Raw genomic sequence first — 20,209 nt, forward strand, 5'->3', positions numbered from 1 at the left:
ACTGAGAAATGGTTTGTGGCTGGAGCAAGGGGAAGGCAGGCAAAATTCCCGAGCTCAGCAATAAGAGCAGCTTTTGTTTAGCCCAGAGGAGGAGCTCGGCGGGTCGGAGGTCTGTTCATGGGAATGGCGCGGGGAATGGCTTCCAGATGTTGTGAAGCTCTGGAGAGGTGGGATTGGTGAAGGGAGAGCAGCGACGTCAGATGCTGTGATGGAGCAGGGGTTTGTGTGGTGCTTTGGGAAAAATCCCAGCTGGAGCAAGGATTTGCCATTGCAAAATCCATCCCCCCTCCCCAGAGCCTTGGCCACAGGGCAGAAGTGATCCGAGAGGGGGGCGGATGGGGAGGGCTTGGGCAGAGGAGGCAGACAAGGGGCTGCTTCCCCTGCCCGCACCCTCCCCAGCTGTCTCGAAGGGAAATTTGCCTAACGATGCTGTAGCTGACAGAAAGGGCCTTGCACTAATGGCTTATTGAGTGGCCTCACTTTAACAAATGAGGGAAATGAAGATGAGTGAGAGTTTAATTACCGATCGGAGCAGGGCTTTCTGCAGTGATGATGAGTGCTCGCCTGGCTGCGGGAGGGAGAGGAGGACCCCCCAGCACAGCCCGGCTCTTGGGGTGCCTGGAAGCACTGGAGAAGACGGCTGCTTGGCCAGGGGATGTGAGAGGTGGGTACCAGTTCCACCTGACCAGCCCAATGCAGAGAGCATCACCAGCCAGAGAGGATGACTATAAATAATAAGAATAAAAGGGAGTATAAATAATTAAAGCAGCTCATAGTGAGTAGTTCCTGAAACGTCTGCCTGATTTAAAAACTAATTACTTGGAGGGTAATCACCACCAGAAGCGCATATATATTTACCCACAATGCTGCTCTTCCCTCCTCTTCCTTTCACTCGCCCTCTCCTGATTGCTATCCCAGGCATCGGCACCCAGACTTACCACTCACCCACAGTGAACAATAAACTCTGTTGTACTCGTCCATCTCTCTGATTAATAACGTCATTGGAGACCTGTTCAGGGAGGAATAAATCCTCTCTGGGTAGGAGGCCAGGTGCTGGTAGGAGGGGAAGCTGTGGCTGTGTGGTACACACACAGCCTGAGCCCTTGGAGCTGGGAGCCTGCTTTGCCCCAAAGGGCCACCTCCTGCCCCAGGGATGGTCCCTTTGGAGGAGCCTGTGCTGCCCAAAAAGCAGGGCAGCACCGAGTCACCGTGAGCCTGGGGTACCTGAGGGGGATGCATCATCACCTGCTCAATATGAGCTGCTGTTAAAAAGAATTTTCTGGATCATCACATACACACTGGCCCCGTAGTGCGCATCAAACCCTGAGTTTGGTGACGCGGGACCTGTTCTCACGGGAGACATCTCCTTTTGATGTGCAAGCCGGGCTGCAGCAGGCATAGGCAGACCTGGTGATCTCAAGCTTTAATTACTGTGAAGCGGCTGCACTGCAGTTGAAAGCCTGGGGATTTTTTGATTATCTTCACTACAGCTTCAGCAGAAAGGAGGATTTGTCCCTCCATCTCCACCCCTGTGCCACCTCCTCGTGCCACCTCCATCGCACAGGGTGCTGGCCCCAGCCTGCCTTTCCTTCTCAAAGCCACAGCAAAAAACTTTTCTTCCATGCCTGCAGCAAGTCAAAGTTTGTAAGTCTTTGCTACAGTTTAGTTGATTCATTTGGCTGAGCTTGTGTCTGGTCCTATACAAATTAATAAATAATTCTCAACATCAGCCTGATTTAGGAGCAGTATTGCACTGCGTTGCTTCATTAGGAAAAGCGAATAATTTATTCCCAACTTATGGGATTCAGGAGACTTCCATCCGCAGCCCATGATATTTTCTGATTAACATTACCCAGCTAAGGTAAAAACTGCAATTTCGTAAGTCATGCCTCCTTCAAAGGCGCATTACCAGCTTCTCAGGGACTCCAAAAGTTTACTGAAGCTTAAAGACATACCTCATAGCATGCGGTAATGTACCAAAGTCCCTCTTCTTATTACTACCGAAGCCATCTTTTCTGCGTGTTTCTCTCCCGTGAACTATTCCCATCACAAATAACCCTGCAAGGATGGCATCAGCTGGGGGCTGGTGGTGATGAGCCTGGGCATCCCGAGCAAGCCCTTCAAACAGCAGCGTGACACATCTGGGTCATCGCAACCAGCCCTGTGCTACCGAACCGATACGCCAAGGCAGAGACTCTTAGTGCAGTTCCCAGCACCAACATTTGTTGTAGACGTGTGTGCAATGCAACAGAGGTTTAAGCAGGTGATACTGGGCAAAAGAAGAATAGCATGATGTCGTTCTTTATTAGGAAGGTAAAAAGAAGGAAATATTTAGCTGGCAAATAGAAGAAAGGCAACTGCTGTGTGAAGGAGTTTGTAGCTTTGCCCTCTTATCCCCCGGGGGCTCAGCCCAGGCTGCTGCACACCCGTCTCTTGGGGAGCTGGGACAATCTCCCCCACAGCCCTGGCTGCTCCTGTGTGGGCACCTGCACTGGCTGTGCCTCCTGCAGGAGGGACATGTGGCTCACAAAGGTTTACAGGAGCAAAACCCCGCTCTTCCCAAGGTAAGAGGCCCCAGCGTGCCGCCCCAGCAGCCCGCAGTAAGAAGCTTGGTGCCCGCCTTGCTTTCTTGCAGCGGCTGCAGGAGAGCGGCTGCGGGTTTTCGCAGGCTGCCCTGCAGAAGCCTCCCTGCTCCCACAGGTCCTTCGCCACCAGGACCCGGGGGCTCAGCCGGGGTCAGGACGGCACACCAACCTTCTGGGGGCTTTCGCAACGTGGACAGCTGGCAGGGATTGCTGATCCGTCATAGCTCTGAGCAACAGCAGTAAGACCTGATTTCAGGAGAATAAGTAGGGCCATAGGAAGACTGATCCCTTTTGTCCTTTACCTTCCCCTCTGAGGCTTCTCTGAAAACCACATAAGCCAAAATGTTTCTTTTTTGTAGTTTGTGGGTTTTTTTAGTGCTGGGGGCTACCCACAGTGAGGGTGTGGGGTGGAGGGGCTGGGATACAGGGTGGTGGGTGTCTGTGCACGAGCTCCTGGTCACAAAAGATCAAGACCCAAGGCTTAACATTTATTTTAATCTGTACACCATTTTAAAAAGGTCTTGTTGGCCTTTTTGTTTTGTAAGTCCCAGCTGAAAGTGCTTGCTAGCGAAGTTTACAGACCTCATTTTTTTTTAAAAGGAAAAATTGTAGCCTTTTAAGAACTACGTCCTGAAATAGCTTTGCAGAGGACAATGACAGAGATGCAGGAAGAGCCTTTGTCCCCTTGAGTACATCCACACCAACTTACACTGCATTAGCCCAAGGCTTAAACTGTGGGGGAGCAGAGGAGCGCTTGGTGAGCACTGCCGCTAGCAATCCCCCATCCCTGCCCTTCTCCTCTTCTGCCACCAGCCTGAGAAGAAAGTAAAGATTAAAATCATATTCCTAAAGCAAAATTACACATTGGAGACTCCATGTCCCTCCCAGGAGGATCAGGGCATTCCTCTATAAATATCTGTCTCGATATGTTTAATTTGCAGATGAAATTAAGCCTGGGAAGAAAAGGAAGGCTGCCTTTTCATGTGTGGGCTGTCCAGCTTTGCCTTGAATATCAAAGTGAGACGAGTTACAAAGCACCGACTCTCCGGGATTATCTGAGAAACCTTGTATGTCCCAAGTGACAGCGGTTAGGGGATCAAAAGGTGTGGTACTTATGCAGACAGCCAGAAAAAGCCAGCGTGGTTCTTAGATCAGCCCCAAAGAGCCAAAGCTCGGGTCAGTTTGCAGAGTTCAGAGATCTCCAAGGAACAAGGAGGTAGGTGAGGAACCACAGAGGCTGGGCTTTCACGTGGACTTTGGATTAAATATTAACTTACTGCAGTGGGTTACGAGGATAAATATTTTCATTAATCATGTATGTGCTCATTATTATGGTGAGAATAGACCATTCAAGCTTCATCTGCATGAGCATGTCAATTCCAGCCGCCCAATTTCTGCTCATAGCTTTCTGTAAACCATCATCTTCTGTGCTTTCTCTCTTCGGAAAACTTTTTCCCACAAAAATTTTATTGATCTCAACATTTTACTGCTTAGGCTTCAAAAACGTCTGCAAAGATTCAGCATGAGGACGAACAGGCAGGAGGCGGCACGCCTGTAGCCAGTTAAAATGAGGAAAATGGAGCGAGGTGGTGCTTCTGGGACAGGCGCTGGGGGTGGGAGCCTGAGCTGGGGTGGGACAATGGCTCTCGCTGAAGGGATCCGCTGCCCTGCACCGGTGACACTTATGCAGACACGTGCCACGTGATGCAATAGCGCAGCCCCGGCGCACCGGGAAGGTTCTGAATGGGGGTTTCTTGCAAACCGCTTGCCTTGGCCAAACTGTGGGCCCAATTTGTCTGCACAAATGGGAAACAACACGGGATAGTGCAATAGACCTGCATTATAATTATAGCCTGTTTACATTTTTAATGTTAAAAATGCTTAGTTGAAACAGGCTTTTTTCATCATCCATTTCATTAAAAATTGGAATTTTTCCTTCTTCCCTCCAATTTTATTGCACTTTTCAATCATCATAGCTTTCTTCAGCTTTCCTTCCATTCTGTTTTTAGCTGCACTTTCAATTATTTGGTGCTTTCCTTTTTATTCCAGTATTTTTTTTAAAGACTTGAATAGAAGAAAGAGGGAAGATAGACTGAAATTTATACTAGAATGGAAAGTGGATGTATGGCCAAGAGTCTAAACCCCTATCATTAGCAATATTTAATAAGGAAGAAAATTATTGAATAAGCTGGGATGTCTGCAAATGACTTCTGAAACTCTCCAAACTGGAAGGGAGCTTAGCTACCGGAGGAGAAAGCTAACTGATGGATAGAGATACGAAGCATTTGGAAGGAAGTTGAAGGAGCATCTCTAATGACCATCTGTCCTGCTGTAAAGATTTATGGATGTTGAGCACAGCTGCCTTTGAGGCATCCATCTCTGAGTGAAGGTAAGATCAGAGTGGCACCTCAGATGTGCCTTCTGTGCCCAAAAAGAAAACCTGTGTCCCTCTGTGCTCCTTCCCCCAGGGCTGGCTGCAATGGCTTGCCTCCACCAGCGCAGAAGGAGGCACCGAACACATTTTCAGCACTACAGAGGAGAAAAGGTGGAGTAGATGCTTGATGTTTCCTTTTCTGAGCGCTTCTGCAGTCTGGCGTGGAGGAGTGAGCAGCTTTGTGGTCATGCTGGCAGCAGTAGCTGGGGCACTCCCACTGGCTTGGAGGCTCTGGTCTTGCAACCTAACCCTACCTCAGTCTGGCATCTTTGTTATTTTTTGCAGAGCACGTTAAACTCTTAGCGCTTCTTGCTGCAGAAGAAAGCTGATGTAAACAGAGTTTTTTGCTATTGTCAGCCAGGCCAGTGTGCCAGAGCCGAAATGTCAGTTTTGGAGTCCGTGCAACATGGGCGTACATAGTGCAACAACATGAGCACTGCTGCATTGCCATAAAGCACGCTGGGCTGCGCAAGGTTTTCTGGAGACACAGGGCACAAAGATAGCAGTTGTGCTGTGGTAAGGGGCTCAGGGACTGCTCCTGCAAGAACTGCGATGCTCCCCTGCTCCCGCTGCCAGCATGAGCAGGCTTAGCTGGGCACCGAGGCACCTCCGGGTGCTGCAGCAAGTGCCAGCGCCTACCTGCATCTTACTGCCATAGTGCAAGGACCACAGAACTGCAGGTAGCCTGGTGAGCGGTTGCACAGTTGTCTCCCCTCCTGGTACAAAATTAGCTTAATTGAAGAGCAGTAAGTGCTATCAGCTGCTGGTGCAGGTGCTCCACTCCTAAAGTCTCCAAAGGGCTTAAAAGTAGCAGCTGTTTGCACTTAGAAGTGATGGGGCTGAGAGTATGTTGGGTAGGAAGTGTCGCCTTGAGCCAAAATGTGTGGAGCTGGTGTGACCCAGAGCTCCCAAGATGGCTCTGTCCTGCTGGCAACTTCTGCGAGAGCTGGAGCTGCAATGGGGGGCTGCCACGCATGAAGAAGTAGGTTTAATGAGGGTTTTTATTCTGCTTTAAATATAAATGTAACTTTCTGCATTATGGGCCATCTTTTTGCAAAAGCCCAGGGCTGTGCAGGTACTTTGCTGTATGTGCTTTGCTTCAAGTAGGGACAAAGTGGTTTTTGAGTGTTTGGCTTTGATTATGCAAAGTGGGATACTTAGTGGAAAGGGGAAGTAAGCGTTGCTTTTAAATTTAGTGGAATTTTTCTTACTTGCAATCTGAGCTCAGACTAAGGGTTAGTTCTGGAGCAGAAGCAGAGAACAGGGAGACACCAGGAAGGGGAGGCTTCGAGCACCGGCTGAAAAGACATAGTTTAGCCCTCTGCAGCCTTCCAGGGACTGTGGTGTGCCGAAGCTGAGTGCTCCGAGTCTGATACCAATTTAGCTTTGCAGGCAGCACGCTGATTCTTGTGGTGCTGGTTACAGTTTGGCAGAGACTGGATTAACTGGTGGGTTTCATCCCCAGTAAACCAAGGTGTATGTATATAGTAGACAGGTTCCTTTAGCAGCTGGAGCCTGCACAGCTTATATAAGTATTTCATAACGCAATATTTTTTTTCATCAAAACGTCTGTGTAAAACCTGATACGGATGAGTGGGAGAGTGTGTCTCTAAGCCCCTGTGAGCTGTGATCCCTTAACGCTAGAGTACTTTCTCAGGGATGTTTGAGGGAATAGAAACTGATCCCAAGTCAGATCTGTGCATGCTGTGAGCCAGCATGGTGTGAGCCCTTTTCCCTGGGATCATGGTCCCCCATTTCTCTGTGCCCTGCACCGTGTGGGTCAAAATTACTCAGTGGCCAGACTTTTCTCCTCTCTGTGGAGAGAAGTTGGTAACAGAAGTTGTGCTATTGAGGGGCTCTGCAAACCTGCAGAGGTGACTGGTTGCCCCAGACACAGGACTGGCTGGAAAAATCCTTTGTTATAGTCAAAAGTACCATATCCAAGAGACATGCTTGGAGGGTCTGCTCTGACCTGGGACACACATTTGCCGCTTGAGAACAAAATGGGCAGTTGCTTAATGGTGCTCCCTGTCAGCAGGGCAGGGTGGGTCGCTTCAGGGTTACTGCATTTCCCATCAGTTATTGGGGTTGGAGGGGTGACAGCCCATCGATATAGTCATTGCTGTGGATGTCGAAGGTCCAACTGCCTGCAAACCAAATGGTTGCATTTAAAATGAAGCTTGCTGAGCAGAGCCAAACTGGGACGGCTGAGCACTGGGGCTGATGGGCTGGATTAGTGCCTGAACACTGCACAGCTCAGCACTCGCCACAGCTCTGCACCTTCTTAAAATAAAAATGTGGTTCTGCTTTAGACAAGAGTGCTGTACTGGGGGTGCTACACCCCCCACCCCACCCCCCAGTCTCCAGAGAGCTTTGAACACTGGCATGGTGGGGTGTCAGTGGTCTCCACATCGCCGGTGCAGGCAGGGGAGGTGGTGTCTTCCCCCAGGTGTGGGCAGGGGTGGTTGGCCCCAGTTGGCTTTCCTGCAGGATGAATACATCCCCATCCCTTTGACTCCTTTGCTTGTGAGGAGTGATCAAAGTACAGCAGTTTGATTTCAAAACCCAAGTAAATGCTCAAAAAAAGAATCGCTCCCTAAATATCGCAGAGATGGTATTTTGAGTCCTGGCCGCTTCGCCTGGGAAATGGTCTCTTCTGATTCAGCTTGTTCAAATCATCTTAACGGTTCTTAGCAAGAAAAAACCCTCTGTATCCTCAAGGCAAGTATATTTGGGCAAAGCAATAAGAGAGACTTTAAGAGGTTTGGAGGTTACAGTGGGAAATAGCAGTTATTCCCAATAAGCAGTGTTAAATGAAGTGCTGCTGACAGTAGCCTGGGGCAGGTTCAAGAGTTTCAAGATTTGCAACTAAGAGATTAACCAAAATAGATGTCTTATTACAGGCAAGTTTGTATCTAAATCATTTAAAGTGCCTTTAGATGCCGTAATGTTTTTCCTCCGAACTGCTCGTAGTATATCTGCAGCTTCCTCCTGGCTTTTGGGAACGAGCAATGAAAGGGCCCTTGATCTTGGTGAGTTTAAGACCTTCCGATGAAGGAACGAGGGCTCAGTGGATTGGCAGGTTCCCATTTGATGGGAGGCTGCTTGAGCAGTGCTCCTGTTTTACGTGGAGGAGAGATTCTGGCCCAAGCCCTCCCTCTTGTTCCTGCTGGCTGCTCTGCTTGTGGCTTGGCAACAGGCACAGCCCGGAGAGATGCACCAAGCAGTGGGTTTTGCCAAAGCTCTGGGTGTAAGATGCCTCTGAAAGAATAACAGCAGCATGGCCCTGAGCTGGAGGATGCTGAGGAGAACAAGTGCTGTGTTTAGAGAATGCAAATGAGAACGGCCGCCTCCACGTGTGGATGAACACAAACCATCTTCATCTCCTGGGCAGAGCCATCCATGCCAAGCCCAGAGACCAGCTGCTGCTATTAGTTCCTTGTCATCCTGCAGGACTTCTCACGTGCGTGGGTCACCCGCCAAACCCTATTTACATGCAGGACATGGAGTCTTTTCTTCTGTGCTGAACTGACACTGGAAGGAAATTCAGCGTAGGGCTGGCAGCATGGGGTTACTGAAACAAATGATCTGCCGCCAACACGGACAGTTGCTGGCACTAAGTCTTGGCTGCAGCCTTGGTAAGGTAAATTTAAGTTTGATGGATGAGCAATCGACAGGTCCAAGAGAAATTATCTGCAAAAAGGAGGCAAGCTCCCTGTGCTCAAAAAGAAAGCAGGGGAGAAGGGCAAGGACGTTTAGAGGGTCTGAACCTGGGGAGCAGTGTGGAGTGCTGATGCCAAGACAGGAAAATGGGGATTTGCAATTTGGGTGAGATTTCTGTGCTCCTTTTATTTCCTCAAGTCGGGAGCAGCTGGTTTCAGGAAGCTCTCCAAAATTGGGATGTCAGTTTGCTTTGGCAATTGCACATCCTTGTGGAGATGAGCTGGACAACCAGGGTGCTTCCAGGACCGGACACCTGGAAAGGGATGGGCTTTTCCCAATGGGGTGCTTAAGGGCATCAGCAGTTGTGCCAGGAATGTTGTGCAGGTGAATCAAAAGTTGAGAGGAAAGTATCAAACCCTACCAAAAGAGTACACCAGCAGAGCTGAAACCAGATAAATGACTGGAGAACCAAAGAGGATTGCAGTTATGAGGGTTCAACATGCTGAAACCATCCTGGAGCAAGCTGGCTGAGGGCCTGGCAGGGGCTGGGTGATGCACCATCTCCCAGGGAGTTATTAAGGCTCAGGTTTACCTGTGGGCAGATGGTGTGAAATGCCTGGGGGCCTAGGAAATTGGTCCTTCTTAGTATAAGATCAGCTTGAGCCATGCTCAAAATGTGAAATATTACTTAGTCTCTTTTCCCTTGCTTGTTACCAAGTTCTAAAAATGAATGACACTTCTATGTCATTCAATAACCTGAGAACGCAAGTTTTTCTCCATGTGAACAAGGAAAAAATGTCTCTAAGTGTCTTTGCAATGCTTCTTTAAAAAAAAAAGGGGGGGCGGGAGGAAGAAATGTTTCTCTGGGGAGTTAGATCTTCGTGGTTACCTGATGACAGTGCAGCCTCCCCTGTCCAGCAAGCATGTAAGATGTCATTTCAAGAGGAACAGAAAGGAAATGGAAGTTAAATTTTATTTTGTCTCTCATGTTGAGTGAGCTGGTGGCAGTAACTTGCTGCCTATAGACAGTAAGGTGGCAGAGTGTGGCCTCGCATCCCCTCCAGTGTTAATGGTTTTACCAGGGGTTGCCAAGGGAAGCTGCAGATGTTAGGTATGAGTTATAGCACCTCTGAGCTGAGACAGGGCTGTTTTTTCTTGTTATTTGACAGGTGGGGAACTGCATCTCAGAGAGCCTCTGGGCTGCCACCAGCAGTCAGTTGTCCCTTTCACTAAAATGGAGGGATGTTGGATGTGCTGTTTGTCAGGGCTTTTCCGTGGTACTTGTGATGGATGTCTAGATGACAGCTATCCCACGAACCCTCTTTAAATGTACTGAGAGGCCCTGTGTAAGAAGGTGAAGGAAACAAGGATGAGATGTGTGATGAGTGCCCTGCTTTTGCAGGACTCTGCACGCTTGCCAGTTTGAAGGACCAGGTTGCTCCAGGCTTTCATTTCCTGGGTGATGAAAGTACAGACTTAAAGCGTTAATGGCAACGGATTGACACCTGGCTTTCCTACAGGCTTTCATCACTGCAGGTCCATGAGCCAGAGGCTCCCTGGGCTTTCACTGCCCAGGTCCCTCCTTTGCACCAGGTCCTGCAGCTTCCTACGCCGAGGTCCAGCACCTTGTCTCTACGCCTGCCTTACTCCTGGAGCTGAGGGTTTAAATGCACTGAATAGCTGGAATAATCCAGTCCTTGGGGCCTTTGAGAGAAGGAGGAGAGTCCACTTGTCTTCCCTGGTTGAAGCAGACAGGTCTGTGCCATGCAGTGGGATGAACCCAACGTAAAGCTGAGCTTGGACCAGGCTTGATTTCACCTGGCCCTGAACATCTTCTGCATTGCCATTGCTGCTGCTGTGTTTGTCAGGGGTCTTATGACACCTGGTGTTTTCACTTCTCCTGGAGTCTGGTGGTCTGACAGCATCCCTTCTTCCCAAGTGAGTCTTTAGTCCTTGAACAAGCGGAGAAGTGCTGCAGCAAGTGAAGCCTGGGGCCCTAAAATACCTGCTTTCTGTACATACAAGGAGCCCAGGCTTATTGTATCCAAATATCGTTAAATTAGCTGTAATGTTAACTCTTTAGAAATACTGGTTTATTATTTTTAGTTGCTTGGAACAGGAAGACAGAACCTGGCACTGCCCTGCAGAGACCCTTCAGTGCTGATGGCAGTGTCCTTAGTCTGTGTGTGCTGGAAGCATCTAAGCTATTGTGCAAGGGCAGGCAGGGATGTGAGGGCTTGTCCTGAGTGGCTCCATTGCAACAAACCCTTCTGGGGTGCTGTAGTGATCCGAAGCAGGTGCTGTGCACGTGGAACACTTGGGTGCAGAGCAATGAGAGCAAACCTGGATGTGCAGAGGCACGCTCGGCTGCCTGGGCACGGGCTGCTGGTACCGTCGTTGGCTTTCTCCAAAGGGAGCCTCAAGTATTTAGATCCTGAACTGCTGAGAGAGGGGCAGCCTGGGGCAAGGCAGCTCTCAGCCTCTCTGAAATGTTTCATGAAGCCTGTGTCTTGCTGGATTTTGGCAAGAGAGGCCTCAATTTAACATGAGTTTTTAAAAGTGGGAAATGTGAAACAGCTGCTACGGTTTAAGCAAGCCAAGAACAGAGAGGAGAGCAAGGCCTGTGGGTGTTTCACTTACAGACTTTGGCAAACAGGAGGCTTTCACTTTTTATTTTAATTGGCTTCGGGAAGATCTTTGGGACCTTGGAATCCCAAACATCAGTCAGGAGAGCTGGGTGGGTCTGAAAGGTGCCTCTGCACCATGAAACCTCGATAGTGATGTTTGGTCAGGGAAGGGGCGAAGGGAAGTGCAGGGCTTTGAGAGGGATGTGGGAGGGGCTGGTGAAAATGGAGAGGGTAAGACTTCCAGGCATCCCTGCCCAGACTTGTAAAGGCTTAAAAATACCCAAAGCCCTACAGCCCACTGCTTTCAGGGGGTGTGTTGCGATCACAGCTTGGCAAGTGTCCCAAGGCATCCGCACTTGCTGCCCAGGGCGACTTGTGGGGCTGGGTCCCCCTGGGACTGGCACCTCACAAGGACCATTCACCTGACTGCACTTGGGGTGAGATGAATCATTCCTGTAAGGGCTGATTTCTCAACCGAGCGCGGAGACAGCCAAGGTAACTCGTGCAGACCACTGTGTCCTGCTCGTAGATGCACGCAGCAGGGCAGGAGTGTTCCTGCTATAATCTCAGCCGGAGACCTGACACGGATGGAAAGCCTCAGAGAGGGGCTTGCCCAGCCCAGGCCCTCCTTTCTGGCCATTGGCACCAAATGCTTTGGAGCAAGATGTAAGGAACCCGCTATAATCTGCGTGGAGGAGAGGCTTGCCCTGGTTAGGGTACAGCGAGTTTTATCCTAGATGAGTATTCAAATAATTTAACAGCGGATGTTCTCATCCATCATATTCCGATGGAGTTGTTTTTGTGGCTCTAATGCTCTTATGACCTCAATAACGTCTTCTGCAAGTGCATTTCTCAGGTTAATTATGCAGTAAGTTTACATAAGGCTTTTCCTTTTTAATCAGTTCTAAACCTGCTGCCTTCAAATGTGCTGAATGAACTGACACTTGGAGTACCATAGCCACCTCCCTACCCTGCTGGGTCTTTTATACACCCTGGTATGTCTCCTTTTATTTGTCACCTGCTAAAGAAGCACTCCTGAGGCTTTGGGCTTTTTCACCTGCACAGGCTTCTTTGACATGTGGTACAGCAACGCAGCACCCTAATGGAAGGCGGTTACTGGTGTGATTGAGACGTAGGCAGCTCCCTCTCCTCTGTGGGCTGGAGAAGTGTGCGTGTGCGCTGGGAGAGCCTGCCTGGGAGCTGCTGGGAGGGAATTTTTCTTAAACCGACTCAATCTTTCCCATGTGGCCTATGTGAGCATAAGAGAGCGGGTAGAAAGCGTGCCTGGCACTTGATGGTGTTTCCCTTTCTTTTGAAGATCTCTTTATTTGTCTTTTTTTTCTCTTTGCTTTCCTCTGGGTTTCCTCTTTGGTTTCTTAGCAATCTCTTTTGAGCTGGATGAGCTTTTCTTCTCTGAAGTCTAAGACCTTGAAAGGAAGGGTTATGGTACAATTGCATAGAAGCAAGTTGGATAACGTGGTTCTTTCTTCAAGGCAAGCATTTCTGTTTGCAAAATAACTTGCCGTTCTTGTTTATTTTGGATTTAGGCATCCTGGTGTATAAGCCAAAGCTAACAGATATTAATGAGTTGGAGGACTGGAACTGTAATGAGGGCAGTCATTCACATAGGCTGGCATTTTTATTTTAAATGCAAGTAATTGAAGAAAAATTTGTGTCGAAAAAGTCAATGTTAAGAGATGTTACATAAATAACACACCCTGGGTGGTTAGAGTTAGCGAGGAAGCTGACGGAAAGAATAACAGCCAGGTTGCTGGTGCAGCAGCTGTTGTGCCTGGCTATGGAGGGATTATCCCTGCAGCAGGGAAAAAGGAGTAAAGGAGAAATTTAGTTTTAAAATCATGGCAGGGGGGAAGGACAGTGAGTTGGAGGAGCTCTGTCAGTGTATTTGGAAAAGCAGAGGGGTGTTTTGTCTTGGGAGTATCCCAGAAAGCTGATCTAAGAGGCAGTGATGTAGGGCTTGAGTCTGCAATGTAGAGCCTGTGTTGGTCAAAGAGCACAAGGTCCTGAGTGCACAGCCCAGTGTCGAAAGGGGAATCCAGCAAAACACCTCCTGCCCACCTCATTCAGGAGGAATTTTGTACGGAGGAGCGGGTCTGAGTGAAGCCTGTTTGGTGGCTGCATTAAACACTGGCACAGTGTAACCTGGGAGGCAGGGATGCTTGGAGCCCAAGGGCCAAACCAGGCAGGAATCTATAGAGTGTCTTGGAGCACAGCCATAGCTTTGGGTCACGGTCCCAGGAGAGCATGTGGTGCGAGGAGGTAGAGAACAGTCAGCTCCCAGATTTGAGATATCTGGCCAGGGTGCCTTCAAGATACCCAGAGCGTCTCTGGAGCAGAGAATGACAGTACCTGTCCTGTTAGCCCAGGGAAGTCCCAGCAGGGTCTGCAGGTGAATTTCTCTGACTGTTGTTGGTGAAACAAAGCCACAGTTATCTCAGGGTGGCTGTCCCCATCCTCAGGCCAGAAAACAGGCTCTGGAAATCCCAGCTGTCCCACAGGAGGGGAAGCAAGGAGTCATGCAGTGGGGAAAAGCTGCGATGCTGAGCACTTCCCATTGCACGTGGGCTCTGCAGCTCCCTGCTCACCCACTCCCCGCACCCCTGCTGCTGCCGCTGGCCCAGCTGGGCTTGACAAGATGGGTTTCCCATGGAGGTTTTGTCCTGGGTCAGGGTCTGGCTGTCCTGGGATGCTGAGTACCTGCCCAAAACTCATCTTGGGGCAGGCTGAGCTGCCTCGGGGGTTTGTGTGATGGGAACTATCTTGTATCTGATGTGCCAGTGCCTTGGGGGTGCTGGATGTGCCGAATAACACTGGGAACCACAGTCCTTTGTGGGCTTTTAACCATTTGTTTCCCTTCTTCCAAACACAGCTCTCTGTAATGATGGCCAAGTCCTTCTTCTTCTCCGGGTGATATGTGGTGAAGGAGATGGTGGGTGAGGAATACAAATCAAAGCTAAACAATGTGCTTCGCCATCTTTTTGTTTAAGAAGTTTAATATATTAGCTAATTATGTGTATAAACAAACTTGATATGCAAACCAAAAAGTAGCATCCCCCCTGGTGTCGGCTGCTTTGAGCTTCCCCATTAACCTCTCCAGAACAAAAAACCTTCCTGAACAGCCATTTCGGAGTGTGCAAAATTGATTTTGTATTCGGCCTCCGCAGTGGAAGAAGATGGCGGCACGGAGCTGCGGACACCTCTTCTGCTCCCTTGTCTTTTTTTTTTTTTTTTTTTTTTTTGAGATATCCTCTTCCCCTGTGTAGCCTTGGTGATGGACGATGGGTGGCTCTAGTGCCAGGTGTGCCAGTGGGTCAGTCTCAGTCCCTCATGCCTGAGCATGCAGGTCCCTTCCAGTGCCTTCTGCCGAGCAAAAACAATAAGAAACAAATTTACAGCAGCCCCTCCTCGGGTAATTTCTACAGTGCAAAGACCCCCTGCTTCCCACCCCTTTCTCGTGCGTCTTCTTTTAATTAATTAATACTGCATTCATCACTGCTTAATTCCTGTTTCCGTAGCACCCGAGGAGGGGGGCCACCAGCAAAGGCGGGTACCGAGACAGTCTAGATCAGCTGTCTTAGTGGAGGAGCTTAGTTAGCCCCTGTGACAATATGGGATCCTTTCCTGCAGCCCCGTAGTGGGTGGTTTCAAACTGGCTTCTTGTGCCCAGCAAACACAACCCTGTGCTGGTCCCTGTGCAGCTGGGTTGTGTGTGCCTGTGGGGAAAGGTGATCTGCTGTTACAGCTGCCTGAATTTTAAAAAATAAAAAAATCACAAATTGACCTTTTTTTGAGCTTGGTGAGGGGCTGAAGACAAAGCAGCTGGGTTTGGTTTGTCCTGGGGTCTCAGTGCTGGGGATGGGCTAAGCCACACTGGGCTATAAAGGGTCCAGTATGCCTCTCTGCTCATAGCTGCCACTATATCAGCATTGCAGGGCTCCGGGTCTCCTTTTCTTTCAGGTTTTTTTTTTTTACTTAAACACAACCTGTTGGCATCTGTGCTGCCTCCTCTGCAGAAATCCTCTGTGCTACCCTGTCCTGCAGCCCTGGTGGGGTCTGTGGCTGCAGAGCTAGCCTGGGCGGCCCTGCGGCACTGCTGGGGTGAAACAAGCAAATAAATGAGCAAACATTCACTGTTGTGGTGCTTTCAGGAGAATACAGCCTCTTGAGGAATGTCTAGAAATAAAGCTGATGCGCTTGTCATAATCAGTTTTGTGGCGTGCATTGGATTATAGATGGGTGCCTTTGTTTGGGTTTTTTTTTAAAGATTTTTATCTCCCCATCTTTGAACTCTTCTCTTGTCTACAGAAACCCAAGGAGAAGGAAACCCCATGTGTCCCCTCAGCTTGTTTCTCGGTGGGGTGGTGACCTCAGGTATGGGTGCTCATACCCATGCAGATCCCATCTGCCTGGGCACCATCTTTAAGATAAGATGGAGACACCCAAAGCTTGTGTGTGAAGAGGGAAGAGAAGACAGAGGGGGGAACAAAAGCAGCAGATCCACCGTGGTGCTGGGCCGGGCTCCTTGCCAAGAGCGGCTGCGGCACGCAGCCCCGGTTGGGGTGGCAGTTCTTCCCCAGCCGACATGGCTGCCGATGCTTCCTCCCGCCCCAGTCCTTTCCTCCCCGGCACAGACCGCCGGCAGGCCAGGGCATGAAGGTGGCTCCCGACTGGGATGTGGGATGAGGGATGTGGGATGCCGTCTTGCCCGCACCCTTCCTGCTGCTAGACAGGACCGCAGCATTGGCGCTCCGGCAGCCCGACGCGCGCCTGTCCCGCGTGACTCGCATACGCAATGCAGCCATGCTTAACGAGCGTGAGTAATTATGCCAGGCAGAGGGTTGGGGTGTGGGGGGCGGTCGGGGTTGGGTGTGTGGTGGTTTTTGCTTGATTATTTTTTTTTTTTAATTTCCGTTTCCCCCACCCCTTTTCCCCCCCCTGCCCAGCCCGTGCCATTGAAAGTTGGCCACCTCCTTGGCGGTGGCTTCGGGAGGGCCGGGGACGTGGGGGTCAGTTGGCACAGCAACTGCTGTTCGGGGACAAAAGGAGGCGCTTTTTTTTTTTTTTTTGCAGCGACAGTAGCAGCTGCCAACCAGAATAGCAAATCCGTGCGACTTGGCACCACTCCAGCTTCCTTGAGGGTTGCAGAGGGATGGTATGTTGGAGGGTAAGACTAGCTAATTAATCTTCTGGCAGGGAACAATGTAATATCAGACAATTACAAAGACAGAATGAAATTACTATAGTGGGAAGGCTGGCATACAAATTTCTCAAAGGGTCCATCCCTCAGCCCACTGCTGTGTTACTTTATATGCGGGAAAAGCACGGACTGTACATGTGCTTTCTGTTGTGCAGGGCTTTTTTTGTATGAATTGAATTATGTGTTTGGAGGAGGGGCGGGGGGGATGCGGGCTCGATCACAGGATGAGCTTTTTGAGGAGCAAAAGGGAGAAAGAAGATTTGTTTTAAGCAGAGATGCTCCCTGTCAAGCAGCTGTGCCGAGAGGGCAGACCTGGCGTGTTGCTGATGCTATGGGCTCACAGGGTTGGAGATATTTTTCCTGGTTATTTTTAGTGATTGTGCTGTGATGCCTGATGGCTACAGCTTTTGGGAGGAGGATCTGACTGCTGGGCAGAGGAGGGAGTGATTTTCTTCAGCCTTTCTACGTGGAGAAGCCCTCAAAGAGCTTTGGAGCTGCTGAAAGTTATTGGGGAAACACACCTACCAGCTCAGTGGTGGTAATTGCCAATAATTAGCTGTAATCACTGCTACCTACAGTTGGGATACTATGATGAATAGGGCAGTGCAAACTGCATGGTGCAGGCTCCCTGTCTGTTTATTTGCAGTGGAGAAAGAATTAGGAAAGTCTCATTTATCCTGGAGCGCAGGAAAGCATCGGTGGGAGGTCAGCTTGTGCAGAATTAGCATAGGAAACCCCTCCTCCCTCCTCCTCCTCCTCCTCCTCCTCCTCGCCAGGCGTTAGGAATAAGCTAATGACTCTTCTCCCTCTGCATCTCCTTCCCAGGATGAAACTTAATGCAGTGGGATCTCTAGAAATGTCATTAAAAAAAAAAACAAACAACGTGAAAACAGTATCGGTCAAATTCTCTTTGCAGTGTTGCATGTGTGTGTATGTGCACGAGGCCCGTGGGGACGTGGCCAGGAGCTGCTTCGAGCCAGGAGGGATTTGGAGCAGCTCCAGCTCAGTTGTTCTTTCTCCTAAGGCATTCAAGTAGGCTCTTGTTTGTGCTTGTATAGATCAGATGGTGCAGAGATGGTGTTTAAAAATCACTGCAAGCCCCTCCTGGCTGCCTCGGCTGCTGTGCTGGACTGCCAGTTGTCACAGAAGCTACTGGAAAACTTGGGTTGAATCAGTTGGGGTGTTTTTCGTGTTTTGGGTTGTTTTTTTTTTTTTGGAGGGTGTAGCAATGTCATGTGCTGGATTGGCAGGCTGGGGCCCCTTTTCCAAGATGCAGATTAGGAAGACCTGCACACAGCCTAGTCTTTATCCTATGCCCTGAAAGACATCCTGGTGGGTGCCCATCTAAGGGTATTTGAATATTTTTCAGGGCTGGCTAGATATCAGAAATGTTTCCCATAGGGTTTCATTGGGGACGGAGGTCCCATCGCAGGGTCCCATCAGAAGTCCCTTGGTGTGGTGCATATGGATGTGTGTAGCTCCTTGTCTGGCTGCATATGCTTGCTCTGCCCAGCCTGAGCTCCCTGTGCTGGCTTCTGCTGAAACCTGAAAAACCAAAAAATTCCCTGTGCAGCCAAAAGAGACAGATCACAAAAGCCAAGTCTGTGCTTCCACCACCTGCTGTATCCACCCTATATTTGTTCTGAGGGTCCCGAAGTGCTGGGGTACACAGTGGCTGTTCCTTCTCTGGATGCAGAGAAGAATGGATGTGTCTTCTCCTTGGAGAGGATGCAGAGTTCAGCCTGGCTGTCCCTTTGATTCCTGTCCTCACCTGCCTACCTGCAGCCAGCCTGACCTCCAGGGCCTGAGGTTCTGGGGGAAACTCTTTCAAGATCAGCCCAGCTTATGCATCTGCAGGAAAAGATCTCAGATTTTCCCATCTAGAGCGTGACAGCTCTAGTTACAGCTGCTGATGAGCAAGAGCTAAGAACTGAAATTATCCCAATCATTTCATAAAAAGCAATTCCTTGGACTCAAGCTTGAATATTGGTCCTAATTAGAGATAAAGTCCTTGTTCTGGACTGTTTCTGAAGTCCTGCTAAAGATGGATTCTCCCTGCTCAGGTCATCTGGTCAGGCCCAGCTTTGCTTTTGTCTCTTATCAGTCTCACCCTGGCAGCACTGCTCCTGCATGGAAGTGGGGAGACACTCCGAATTGCTTCATCATCAATGATTGGCACTGGAGATGTTTCTGTAAATTAATGAGTGCATCTTCTTGACTATACTTCAAAGTTGTCACTTTATGAATCTTTTATGGAGTTCTCTTTACGCTGAAAAAAACCTGTAGTACAGAAACTTTACCTTTTAAAACATTACAATAAAAAACCCAACCCCTCAGCCTTTCACAGTCAGTTGACTCAATGAACATCACCCACTGGGTCCTGCTCATGTTCACACTGTGGCACTGAATTTGCCCATGAGGGTGGGTATGTTCAAATGTGCGCATGATGAAGGGCTGACAATGGCCTGGGCACCCTCTGACCTGAAGCTGTGAGCCTTGATGCTGCAGAAATTCCCACCTCGCAGCAGGGGTGTCTCCCCTTGAGTCCTACTAAGCCTCTAGAAGTCAACCTCTGGAGTTAGGAAATTTAATTTGTAATAAATCTGCATTACAGTACAAGTAAATCTGCTTCAGTGGCTATAAAAATTAATTCCTTATCCTAAACATTATTATATAGCTTTCAAAATGAATTGACTGTGGTTGGTAGCCTAGTATGTGCCATTATTGGTAATTAGTGTAACAAAATAACATTGCTGTAATATTTCCTGTCTACCCCTCCCCCAGTTGGGAGCATTTCCTATTAGAGAATCAGAATTGCAAATGCGATGCTTGTGTGCAAGCTGCTTGCTTTGATATTATTTTTTATTTTGTCTGCGTTGGAAGTCTGTCTGTTCTGTGTCTTGGTCTGTGGTTTTCCAGGAGCGTTTGCTTCTGAAAAAGCTTTGGTGTGGCAGAGGGCACCATTAGAGCCTGATGCCGGAGGGTGCTGGTGCCTACCTGGAGGTGCTCAGTGCTCTTGGATCTCCTTGGAGCTTTAGCTTGTGTGCAGCTGCTGGTGAGGTTGCTTACCATCTGCCAGGATATGGCCTTTGTGCCACGTCTTGCAGACAATGTGTACCTCAATGAGTCTTTACAGTGACCCACCATATTCTTGCCTTCATCCAGAAGCTTGGCTTGTCCTAGAAGACATGACACATCCGCCACTTGGGCAGCTCCAAGTCCGCCAAGAGGCGGAGGGAAGCCGAGGGTGCCTTTGCAGCAGGCAATAAATGAAGGACTAGGCTGGGGCAGTGATTTCTGGGCAGCTGCAGGTGTCCATAGCAGAAAGGTGCACACACATGTAAGCTGGAAGGACCTGAAGAACTTTCCTAGGGTTTTGCAACTGGACTAAGCAAGTTTCCACACCTTGCTCTATTGGCTTGACTAAAACCTGAAGTGGATTCAAAGGAGGATGGAAACACAGGAGCAGCAAGGCAGTTTAATTTATACATTTCCACCATTGTGTGAGGTGAACGGGCACCTCTGCTCCACAGCCCCATTTTCAGCTTGTCAGGTGCCATCCTGCATCGGGCTGCTCCCTCCCGCCGCCTGGCCAAGGCTCACTGAAGCCCCGTGCCCATCCCAAGTGTCCTGGTATAACCTCTCGGAAACACCCATCCTAAACACTTCCACAATGCTGACC

At 49.4% G+C, this 20,209-nt stretch overlaps 1 protein-coding gene across 1 annotated transcript in view; it reads left to right on the top strand.

The window, feature by feature from the left end:
* The first annotated feature begins 15,982 nt into the window (after nucleotides 1-15,982).
* TNRC6C (trinucleotide repeat containing adaptor 6C) overlaps nucleotides 15,983-20,209 on the top strand; it is a 336,978-nt gene continuing 332,751 nt past the window's right edge. The window contains exons 1-2 of the mRNA XM_056332439.1: nucleotides 15,983-16,143; nucleotides 16,401-16,494. The gene's annotated coding sequence lies outside the window, so the exon portion shown is untranslated. The remainder of the gene's footprint in view (nucleotides 16,144-16,400; nucleotides 16,495-20,209) is intronic.

Source organism: Falco biarmicus, chromosome 1 (assembly GCF_023638135.1).
Source record: "Falco biarmicus isolate bFalBia1 chromosome 1, bFalBia1.pri, whole genome shotgun sequence".
Classification (NCBI taxonomy): Eukaryota; Metazoa; Chordata; class Aves; order Falconiformes; family Falconidae; genus Falco; species Falco biarmicus.